Below are 11156 nucleotides of genomic sequence, written 5' to 3'. Positions count from 1 at the left end.
TGACTTTATGTCATCTTCTAATGTTTTTTAAAACATACCAGGAGTGTTGCTTTGATTCTTTTATGCATGTTTGAGAAATCCTTAAATCTCCTTTTGGGGTGTCTAAATGTTTGCTCTCACAAAGTGCTGCCTTTTGCCACAAAGCTCCTTCTTATACCCACAGAGCACCTTTCGCTGCTCAACTCCTCTAGACTAGCAGCTGCAGCAATTAGCAAACACCTATTGAAACTGCAACTCTTCTGAGTTTTTCATGTGAACTATTTCTCAGTCCAACTTTCTAAGAACGTTTGTAAGCAGCATAATATTTCGGTATTGCTGTGATAATGTGCTGGAGTGTCAGAAAGTGTAGGAGCTTCTTAAAGAGACAGAGACCAATTTCAAGGTGAAATTACTTTTTAGTTATGCTAGATAGCTACTGAATTTTTATAACAACAGAAGGTAACCTATAGTTACTTGTGCTGTAAAATTGCACTACATAATGCTGCCCCTTCACATTATCATTACCAAAAAAAGACTTTGAAGAAGTATTTATTACATCTTTGTAAGCATGTATAATACTTATTTTCCACTTATAAACAACTAGATTTATGGACTAAGCTTGGAACAATTAATTTGTATTTGTCCATTACTTGGGTAAAGAACTTTTACAAAAGTTTTATTTATGAGGACAGATGGAAGTTATTCTCTTGCACTGAACCTTAAATCTGAAAAAAAAAAGAAAACCTTTCTTATATTTACTATGTACAGTTATAGGTGGTACAGCAGTCAATGAATTGGTTCCATTTGATTAGATCTTACGCCACCAGCCTCTCATTGTTTAAACATGAAGCACCTCTGCATTGATTTCTTGTTATCTTCATCAGGATGTCAATACTCATTATTGCTTAGCTTGTCGTGATTATCTTTTGAGCTGTAAAATCAATTAGGCATAATCCAATCTCATGCCACAGGTCAGAAGTTCATACTATGTGACAATTCACTCTACAATGTGTAGAATATTTATTCTCTTTCTACAGATTTCATACTTCTGTAAGGAGTAAGGATTGATATTTATCTATTTTTTCGTGTAAAGTGATCCAACGCTCCAAGTTTTTTGTCACCTTTGACATCTGTCTACTGTTTAGCATTTAATGTCACCTATTAACATTTGTAATTTTTCTTTTAAATAATCATATCAATTATTTTATTGTTCGTACCATGCCACACTTTTCTGCACTTTTCTATGTGCAGATAATGTGCAGATAATACATGAACGTTTTGTAACCATCCAGGTTTTCAACTTAAAGTTGGGAAGCACCAAGACATCTAAGTCTGAAGTACTGTTGGAGCAGAAAGGTTGGTTCTTTTTCCAGCCAAAAGAGAAATGGGAAAAAATAAAACAAAAGCAGTTTTGTGAAAGTGAACATCCTTATCTAACCCAACATAAGACTCTTTTCCAATTAGGTCCTTTGTGTTTCTGGTGGGGGAAGTTAATGGATCAAAAGTATTTTTGATAATCATTTTTCTTTCGTAAACTTTCTCCTGTAGGTTGTTTAAAGTATAGATCATATTGAGAATGCGTCTTTTTATGATCTCCTGAGGGACGAGTAAATTAGTTTCTTTGTTTAGTAGGGAAACAAGAGTTCATCCTTCACCCTGATTTTTAAAGATTGTAACACTTTAACCATGGTACGACAGCTTAATGTAGCATATCAGTGCCACAAGTATGACTGGAAAACTTTAGGACATACTTATTGGTGGCAGTGACAGAGAGAAGTCATGACCAATACATTTGAACTTCTATATACTGACCGGTACCTTATTCAAAGCATATCTTCCAGGTTAGGAGTACGTGGCATGACCTGTGAATCTCCATATCCAAGGACAGACAGCGGTCCAGAATCCACACAGTCCACATCCTCAACTCACACACCCATCAATGTCAATATCTTCAGGTTATTACTCTCTAAGCTCTGAGACTGACTCCATCTGCCCTTGCCCGATTACATGATCAAATACAGAGAGGGGGAAAAAACGGCGTACAGAAACAGAACACTGAAGTAGTAATAATCCCCTTATTTCCCCCAGCAAATCCAATTTTAACAGCATATTGCGTCTGGAATGGTGTTCATCCTTGACCGAATTTGATGGAAACCTGCAATAAACGTGGGCTTGTGTGTCTGAGATAATGCAGAGTGACATTGCAATGAGAGCCTTTGTTTTTCCCCACTGACATGTGATTTGGTGACTTGTTGTAGGGTCAAAGATTGAGGTGTTCAACACAAAATAAACAACAGGAAAACCAGTAACAGGTTATGATGATAATGTAGGAAAATACTTCACTGGACAAACAAAACAAAGGCAAGACTAATTTGAATAATTATCAGACTGCAACTTTTAGTGGGAGTGAAAAATCTGTAGGTTTTTAAGGAATTGTCCCTTGTTGTGGTCCTGGCCTAAGACCTCCATGTCTCTGGATCAGAGTACACTAATTTGATTTCACGGCAGGCTGTTGAAGATGCATTAATCTTTCCCAGACCATCGTGTGCCCCTGAGCAGCTGGAGATAGTGGGAGAGTGAGACACGACGAGGGAAGGGGGGTCACAAAGACGTGCAACCCATGCTAAAAATGTTCTGCAGCCAGCAGAGGCGCATCCCTTCAGGCAGGCCATGTAAACAGTGCACAGCATCTCTAAATCACATTCACACCCTCAGAGACTTCCTGGGTCCTCTGTCCCCCTGCATACCTACATCCTCTGGCAATATGGAATCTCCACAACCTTGGAGGATGTTCACACAACAGTTTTACGTTGTAGAAGCAAAAGCAAATCAGCAGTATCACATGTTTGTGGTTCACAAATCATTCCAGATTAGTAAAAAAAAAATCTATTAAAGTGATTTCCAAATTAATCATAACTGTATGATGCATATGGATTGCGACGAGGAAAGGAAAATTCAGTCTTCCACTTTGTGAGATGTTACTTTTGCCATGATGTCACCTTCCTGTTTTACTTTTTCCATACAAATGATCACTTGAGAACATCATCAAAGTTTAATGTTGTACATAAAGCATGAGCGCCCACAAGTGGCCAAACATTTACTTGCTGATGTAAACAAAAATCTGCCGTTGGAACCACTTCAAGCATTTGGCATTCTGAAGTGAGTGAATCTTCGTTAGTGTCGACAGAGCGTCTGAACAGTGCACCAGCATCAGAATGAAAATTTATTAGCCAAATATGTGCAGATATTTGACTTTGGTTCTGCCTTGCTCACAATAAAGATATTTAAAATATAAATGTATTAAAAACGCAAAATAAAAAAATATATTTTTTTCTTCTATGATGAGATTAATAACATCATTGACTCATTGCTGTCATTTGAGTCACAGCTGTACTTTTTTTTTTGCACATTGCAGTATTGACAGAATTTTTCAGCATATCTTAAAATACAAAATGGTGTGTTGGGGTATTAAGATTTGAAATCAACTTGACCCAGTTTTCAGGTTGACATCTGTGTGAATAATTCTTGCAAATGAGGGATTGTGGATTTGTTGAACCTAAAAATCGCTTTAACAGAGTTGTAAACAATGGAAAGTTTCATAAAACACTTTCAAGTTATTAATTTTGGATGTGGCAAAATTACATACAATTATCTTTGTGTAAAGTTTGGAACATCCAAAAGCAAAGCTGAAATGAATTTGGCTGAATATTTAACACAAATATCACACATATCAGTTTTTCCTCTGTGTTGGTTATTTTGGTTAGGTCAAGTCTTATTAGTTCACTGTTTTGAATTTAGGTTCTTACTTATTTTTGTGTTCTGATTTTCCATTTCAGTTCATTTTCTAGTGTTATATGTATTTCCTTCTGCTTCATGTCAGTGTTTCTCACCCCTGGTCCTCACCACCCCCGGGCTCTGCATGTTTTAGATGTGCCTCTATTCCACAACAGCTGATTCAAATGATTGCATGACCATCAAAACTGCAGAAACCTGTTAATCACCCAGAGATACGATTCAGGTGTGTGGCAGAAGGGAAATACCTAAAACATGCAGGACATGGGGAAGATAATACTTCTTTGTGTTTTCTGTGGTAACTACTCAGAGTTTCCCAGAGTTCCTCTCAGTAATCTGCTGTCACAGATGCACCACTTTAAGCTCACCTGACACCAATGTCATTCACCACCTTTCCCTCTGGTTATAAACTTCCTGGATTTCACTTTTTTTGTTTTGTTTTATCTCCGGCCTTGAATCCTCCCTCCTTGTGTGTCTTTGAGGTAGTGGGGCTTTTCAATCAGCTAACATTCAAAGTTTTTGTTTTTCACATACAGTTTTCCACCTTTCCTCCTGCCCTTCTGAGCTCCTCATACGCCCTGTACTGACATTTACAGAAGCCTCAGGAACAACTTTATTTAGATTTAATCATTTTTCACATGTTTAAATCCAGAATATAAAGTTTGAGTCATATGTTTTATTTCTTCAAAGGAAAAAAGCTGATTTTCCTAGTTTTTTTTTTCATCTGACAGGTAAACAAATTCCACATGATTAGTGTCAATTTGTGATTTCATTCACCTGTTTTTAAAATGCCCAAATAACAGTGCAGTACATTTTTGCATTTATCTAGCTTGTGTTTTCTTTCAGTGACCATAAATATAATTTAGAGCGTGTGCAACAGGTTAGCCTTTGCAGAGCAGTGTGAAGCAATAACTTCTGGTAAATAATCAAAGCTGATCCAAACCTTTTGAGGCAATTTTTCTTATCTTGGGTAGAAATAAAAATAAATTAGAAATAAAAGATCCATTGGTAACAAAATATCCCAACGTCAGCTCTGGTCAACAACATTCAAAGAGAAAAGAAGAAAAGGGAAAGAAGATAAAAGGGACCACCATGGGCTTTTATTTATGCTGTTAACCCCGCTGTAGCTCCTGTCCCATTGGCTTTCCTAACTGCCATCTCACTCTGGGGTGCAGCACAGCTCCGCCAACAGCCTTCTTGTCTTTGTCGATTGATCAGCTTTAACACACGTCGGCGTGTGTGCATCACACATCACACACAAGGCAGGACCCATCTCCACCTCCTCCCTCCCTGCTCGATTTTCAAAGGAAAAGATCAAGGCATGGAAATATGAAAATGCTCTTCACAGGGGTCTGTAAAGGAGGCAATTTCCATCATGCCCATGACTATTTCCTATGTGGAGGGAAACAAGCCATTTCTCTCATGTCCCTGCACACAGAGCAGCCATGACTCTACTTTTGCTGAAGTTTACAGAGAGGGGAGAACAGACTGGGTGAGTATTAAATTACAGTGGAGGCAGGCATTTTTTTTAAAGTCTTTATTTGGTTTTACACCCCTAGGGTATGTAATCATAACCACAGCAAATCCACAGACTTGGTCATTAGCATATTCATGCATAGAGTTATTTGTTCACATAAAACTTTTCGGTTGTCCTTGATGAGCATTTTTAACTGGTTATTAGATTGCACTGTGGTATATTTTGCAAAGAAGGAAGCAGACACTGTGGGAGGCGCAGAAGTGGTGCATTGTTGAACATCATGATTGTATATTTGATGTAATTCCTACAGAACAAATGATGCGGATGCAATAAAAATAATTTTTTTTATTAAATTGAAGCAAAACTTCTATCCAAGACATTAATTTCAATAAAGAATAAATTTTATGACACACCTCTACATACTTTTCACTGTCTGCTGAAAATCCCACCAGGCTTATTAGTACTTATAAAAACAGCTATGGATCACGATGGTGTAGGGGAAAGTGAGGTACTGAGCCGTATCCATGAAGGAGATGGGCCCATATTAGCATTTAATAAGCTGCACTTGCTTGGTAAATAAATGAATTAATCTTGCCTATTGTCCTTGAGATTTATTCAGCTGCTGTCCTCTGAGGAGAGCAGAAGTTAATTAAGATCATAGACAGGGATGCGGCTCTCGTAGATACTCAAAGAAAAGTGCTTGACTGGAGTGTCAGACCTTGGCTTTTCCACATCACATCAGAGAAAGAGTCTCTTTTCTAATAGAACCTTGATGGAAATAATGAAATTAATCATTTGCACTAATATAATTAATCAAAAGAGTCAGTTTATGGGCTGAATTCCAGACAAGCAGTAGAGTTATTGATCTGTGAGTCAAAAAATAAACCAACTGCTAATAATCAGCATAGATACTGTCTGCATTAGTACTAGGTCCAGACTGAGACATGTGAGAAAAAAAATCAAAAGGCAGTGGAGAATAAAGACAAACGTTTTCAAAGAGTTGTAATTTTGTATTTGTAGTCCCAAAATCTGGCATAAATACACATAATATTTAATCAAAACTATCCAACTTGAATTTAAATGTCATATGGGCTAGATGTCCTTTCAGTTCAGATATCTAACAAACCGGCAACCTACAGAAAGGTTTAAAGAAATGCTCCACTGAGAATCCTGTCAGCCTGCACTTCACTACAGTAATTTGTACATATTTGAATTTTTAAATAGCTTTTGGTCATATCTGAGTAAATGCTAGAGTTGAAATCTAATGTTTGGATGTAATTATGCCAAATACAAAACATTTTAGTACATTATTCTTACTTTATCATGTTTTACCAAATCAAGACTGGAGAAGGAGAGACCTCCAACAACCTGAGCAATTTTGGACTTTTGGCACAAAGCTTTACATGTCAATGTATGTAATATATGTAATGTAATGTCATGTCAATGTATCGTTTTGTGGTTAAATGTCGTGTGACATTGTAACATTGTTATCTTGATTGCAAATTTCTAAATATTTGCATAAGTTGTGTTTTTATTTAGAGATTAAAAAAGCCTGAACAGACACTTTTATTTCTGTGTTACAAGTACTCTGGTGTGTATATAAACTGTGTAGATTTAAATTTACAACTATTCCCACCAGCGTTTTTTAATCCCAGAAAATGTTTTGCAAGTAAAGTTATAAAAGTAAAACATAGAAGTCCATGAACCGAGAAGTCATCTGCCTGGCCAGAGAACTTAGCAGTTGTCTTCCTTTTGGCCATTAGGGTATTCCCAGACCCAATAAAATATGTGCCACGATGCCTTACAGAACTTTAAAGTATATTTATATCATTTTTATTTTTTCTGTATAACTGTTGGGGCTGCTGCTGGCTCTGCTCCCCCAGCAGCCATTTATGTGGCTTTATAGTAAGTCACTGGAGACACATTTTGCATATATTTCTTTACTGTAGGCTTTAAGAAGTACAGCAGTGGTTGAACTGAAGCTCTTAGTGATGACCGTTCCAGCCTTGATATTAATGAGAGCTCACATAATTGTGCATGCCATTAAGGAAGTACAGATGCTATCAGGGAGTGCACACATCGTTATTTCTCAGTGTAACAGCTCATTAATATTTGTTGTTTTTTTCTTTCTATTTTTCCTCTAAGCTTCCCTCCCACTCTGTGAGGATGAGGAGTAGATTGGATGCTGTGTGCGGGATGTAATAAGGCAGAGAAATGAATCTTCCTGACTCTGGGCAGATGTTTCCCGTTCAGCATCCAAATTAGAGACGCACCTTGACGACAGACGTAACGGCACGCCCCCTGCCAAGACGAAGCTAAGTTCTGAAGATTACAAAGCAAATTTAAGGCGTTCCTGTCGAAGTTCCTAAACCTCCACTCGTATCTAAAGGTCAGATGGCCAAGAGCGAGGTGTGATCTATGTAAAGTTGGGGGCTGAAACGGCAGAATTCCTCTGTAACCTTTCAGCTTTCAGGTCCTATTTAAGTTAGATGTGACCTCATATCATCGTAGTTCAAAGAAACAGCTTAGACCTCAAACTGGAAAAGCAACAAATACACATAAAATATTCAATATTTCAACCAAAACTACTTCTTGGTATTAAACTAATAGACTAACATTTAAGTTATTAAATGCAGTCAATCTCTAAACTTAATTCCTCAGTTTATGTTGCACATTAGCTGTATGATAAGTTTTAAAAGCCAGTAAGAGAGTAATAAGTAAAATTAATTTCAGATATTTATTTTCTTATAAATATTTGTAACCGATGGAGTTCCTCTGAGACAGCACAGTCCAAGGCCAAGACAGAAACCACAAAAAAGCAGCTCAGGACGAGTCATTACTTTTTTCAGATGTTTTTTAAAAAATTGTATAGTATTTTGCCATTTCAATAAATCGTTTAAACAGTTCAATTTTAGCAAAAATGCAGGGAATTTAGGCTTTCCCTTTTTGTTTCCATGATCTATTACATTGTCAGACATTTTAGCTTATATAAATATACAATTAGAGTGAAGGAAAAAAAAAGTCAGTGTGTTTGTAAGTAGTGTTTTTGTCTGTAATTATTTCTCTTTATGTCTCATTTGGTCACTACACTGCAGTAGCATCCCGCCACTTAAAGTAGATGCAGTAAAAATGACTGTAAAAGTCTGTGAAAAATGACAGCAGGAAACCAGCCATGGTGCTTTCTGCTTTCCCTTTTTCACTGTGCATTTAACTGCCTTTAGAAATTAGCTGAAGGAATGCATCGTCTATTGACTTCCAGGTTTAGTTTGTATAACATTTGTTGTAGAGTATAATGTAAATATGGTCATATGAGAATGAAAGGTAATAAAATTTGTCATGAAAATGACATTAATGAAGGATTTTTCTGTTTAAACATTAAAGAGAATGTTTCTATGCAGGACGGTAAAACACTGCTCTGCACATTGCAGGCTGAAAGAACACCCACCCCGTAACAATGTGAGCCTTAACCTGCCCTGTGTGGCTCTCCCACATAGTTACATTACGGTAATATATGGCTTTGTTTACAGTTAGAATCCTTAGTTTCCCTGCAGTTATTCATCTCCACAACCTTATTACCGTTTTCTGCAAAGAGTTTATCAAGGCAATTTTCCTGCACCTAACTAGACCAATTGGGAATATGCTCACTGAGACGGATATGACTGGGACACATTGCCATCACTCCTCCACATATTACTGTCACGGTTTTTTTTCTCGCTCCAATGTAATTACAGCATGTGAATAATGGTGGAGAATATCTCCAAACAAAGCAAGGCCTGAACTGGCCCCTGAAGGAAATCTAAATGTTCAGATTGAGAAAGTATTTGATAACCTGGTGGAAATTTATATTATTTTCACCATCTAATTTAGGTTCTCTCTGCATTTTACAGTGTGGATGACTATCAAAACTAGAAACCACATTTATGTGTCACTTATGATGGATCAGTGTAATGTTTATAAGAATGAAAATTACATTTTATGCTCATTGTCTGCCACGGAATAGAAACTTCCCTCAGGATTAAAAGGGGAAGTATAATCTGTCAGTCTTTTCATAATGTCTTTGTCCGTGTTTTTCAGAGAAGGAAATTTAACAATCACATGAAATCCAGTCAAAGAAACGCATACAAATTTTAGCTTTGCTCAGTTTTTTGTATCCTTTTAAAACGATTCTGGTGTAAATTTAAGGTTTTAATAAATTGTGACAAAACTGTTAGAACATTATCATCATTAATTATATTGAAGTAATTTGACAGCAAGTTAAGTTTCAGTAAGTTAAATATAAGTTTGTTGGCGTAAACTGATCTTTTTTAGTGTTGGTTTGTGACATGTGCATGAGATGAATTTCAAGTTAATTTAAGTTTGTTCTGAAAATGTTCATGATTATAGCCTAAAGAAATAAACTCTTTAAATACATACCTGTGCATAATTTCACTTTTAAATTAAATTACTACTTAAGTGTTTTACTAAAACAGTAAAGTTTTAAGAATTCACCTGTAGAAAGTTTCATAGAAGTCAGTGGTTTCAGATTTTAGGAAACTATTTAAATTAGATTTAAGATGTACACTTTCCCTAGATGAGAGAATTATCGTTGCAAGAACAATGGAGTTTTAATGGTGTAAGTATTCAAAAAACCACTTACAGAATTAGATTTTCTCACAAGTTTCCAGAAAATGATGCATTTCTGATGTTATGTTCCCTTTGTGGCTTTGTCCAGTTGTAATAATGCCCAGATTTGTCAGCTAGAGCTATATAATGGAACAATCAAATGTTATTCTTTCAAAAAAACAAACAAAATAATGATAAAAAAAATAATATGAATTAACTTTTTAAGGTTGTAAGTTTATTAAATTTAGGACATACAGAACCTTTGGTAGAAATATGTTGACTTTTACAAATAGATCAGCTGAATTTTCACAAACTGGGTGCAGATGCCTAATATCCCCAAGGATTAGACTGGCCCTGTCACTTTGGGATAATCATAGGAATTGCTTTTCCATCCAAAATATAAAAATTGTATTAGTCTTGAATTTGTGACTCCCTGAGGAGATTGCAGCACCTGGGTCTGCCCCTCATTTCCCCAATCCCCTGAAGGCTAAAGCCCTCTCCAAACACAGGCCACCAAAATGCAAACAGACTAATGAGGGACTTATCTACTTCCCCTTCATTTAGACTTACACACCCCAGCTTCCTTTCTGGCCTGTATTAGCATAGCTTTTGTCCACATTGAGATCATAATCCGTCTGTTTGTCCTTGAACACGGAGCAGGGTAACTGAAGTCTTTTCTGTCAACAGCACTGAAATCACCCCGGTGCTCAGTAATCCAATTAAAATGACTCCTCCTTCTCTCAGCTTTGCCACCAGATGAGCAGTATGGGGGTTGGAAAGTATGTAATATACACTATGGGAGGCACGCCACAAAGGGACGGAGACACCCTGTCAGCAGACGTATTATAATGTGCCTTCATTACCCTCCAGAGCGTAGAAATCTCCCAGTGCTAATGACTAGAATACTCTTGGCTTGGCACAAATTGTGTTTTGGGAAAGCAAATGCAAAAATTACCACTGGTGACATGTTCTTCATTCAGTATACATGGGTACCTTTTTTCTCCTCCTCCCAAGGAAATTTGCTATGAAACTCTTTTTTTTCCACACACAAACACTAATTACAATCTTTAATGGAGGCCCCGTTTCGGTATCTGAGTGGGGCTGAAGAATTCTCTCCACAATCATCCTAAATTTATTTCCACCCTTTATCTTCTCTTATTTTCATTGTTTCTCTTTCCCTCCCTCTCCGTTTTTCCTTTAGATCTATTCCGTCTAATTGGAGCTGATGAGAATTGGGACTTCATTATGGGCTTGCTATGAATTAGTGTGTGGTGTAATTGGCACTGCGGTCTCATAGGAGGTGCCC

Source organism: Poecilia mexicana, unplaced genomic scaffold (assembly GCF_051168715.1).
Source record: "Poecilia mexicana isolate PSO_F unplaced genomic scaffold, ASM5116871v1 scaffold_7, whole genome shotgun sequence".
Taxonomy (NCBI): Eukaryota; Metazoa; Chordata; class Actinopteri; order Cyprinodontiformes; family Poeciliidae; genus Poecilia; species Poecilia mexicana.
This window is presented reverse-complemented; position numbering follows the sequence as displayed.